This window comes from Etheostoma spectabile, chromosome 16, assembly GCF_008692095.1.
Source record: "Etheostoma spectabile isolate EspeVRDwgs_2016 chromosome 16, UIUC_Espe_1.0, whole genome shotgun sequence".
Classification (NCBI taxonomy): Eukaryota; Metazoa; Chordata; class Actinopteri; order Perciformes; family Percidae; genus Etheostoma; species Etheostoma spectabile.
In genome coordinates, this window is record NC_045748.1 from 11,211,528 (window position 1) to 11,212,891 (window position 1,364).

The 1,364-nt window shown below is 42.2% G+C and overlaps 1 protein-coding gene across 4 annotated transcripts in view; it reads right to left on the minus strand.

The window, feature by feature from the left end:
• The window catches only part of lhfpl2a (LHFPL tetraspan subfamily member 2a), a 41,996-nt gene that overhangs the window by 8,248 nt on the left and 32,384 nt on the right, over positions 1-1,364 (minus strand). The gene's annotated exons all lie outside the window — the stretch shown is intronic.

The window sequence follows — 1,364 nt, forward strand, 5'->3', positions numbered from 1 at the left end:
AGATCTGAGGACCAGGTAACCATAGTCCTCAGAAATCAGCCAGAGTTTAAAATGTCAACACAAAGGACGCGAAAAGTGTGGGACATCTGGCCAAAAATAAGGGACATCCGGCGAAACTTCCGATAAAATGTTAGAAAATAATGGAAATAACATCCATTGTTTCCTTTCACATTAAACTGTTAAAGGCTAATGGAGTCAAGCGAGCCTTCCAGTAGCCATTCACGATTCACTATGGATTATGGGGTGCTCTCAGGTCAGCAGGCCTTGTGCAGAGCTGGGTTTACTGCTCGGCGTGTCCTTCACCACACACCCACTTCTTTCTGTTTGGGCCTGCACCAAATAAACAACTGTGGGGGAGGACAGCCATAATCACCACAGAGCTGAGAGCTACAGTCTGTGAAAAAAGAGGAGGTTCAGCTAACATGATCTCATGGCCCCCTCCCTTCCATAACTCACCACGCTGAGTCAAAGTGGCCCGAGCTTTGGCCTCAGACACACAACCATTGGATACACACCCTTCAAACACAAACAAGAGATACGCATGCGTGTTCAAGTCGTTTTTTAGGCCAATCAAGATTCAAAAAAGCTCCAGCTGACTGGTAGAAAGTAAACAATTGGGTGACAGTTGCTCTGAGAGTGGAAACAAGCCACCATGTGTTTTATACTTCTGACCGCTTGGGGTAAAAGTTCACAGAAGGCTCCACAAGAATCAAACACATAGTTCTAGTGGTGGGAGTTGTGGTGCCCGTAATGACTGTGTTCAGCTGAAAGTAGAACTTTTCATTTACCTTGATGAACGGTGGATGCCACAGGAATGAAGAGAAACAATTAAAGGTTAGCTTTAAGATCCTTCAGTTATTTTTAGATCAGTACAGTGTGCAAAAACACATCTTTCTCATCAGGTGTACACAGGGAATTATGAAGTAGATCAAGTGGTAAAGTACTTTGAAAAATAGTATTGAAATATTTTTTTTGCCTTGCTTGGAGGTCTCTATTGACACGGAGGTTGTAGCCACACCCCCAAGTGGGACTAAAGCAGGTTATGGTAGAAAATAACTAGTTTCTACAATGTGTTGTTTTGACGTTTGAAGTCAGACATAAAAGTGTCACAATCATTGTTTAAATATGTCTCTCCCGGAGGACCTTCATAGAGTTACATTGTGTTTTACACATGGAAAGTGACAAAACTAATTGTGTAAAGAAGTAAAAACTAGAGAGAGACGTGCAAACTCTACCAACTGTGTCACCCTAACACACCCTTTCAATCCGCTGAGCGATATATCAGCGGGCTGATATTATCGGCCGATATTAAGCGTTTCCCGATCTATCGTTATTGTCATTTTTTTTAAATATTCATTCATCAG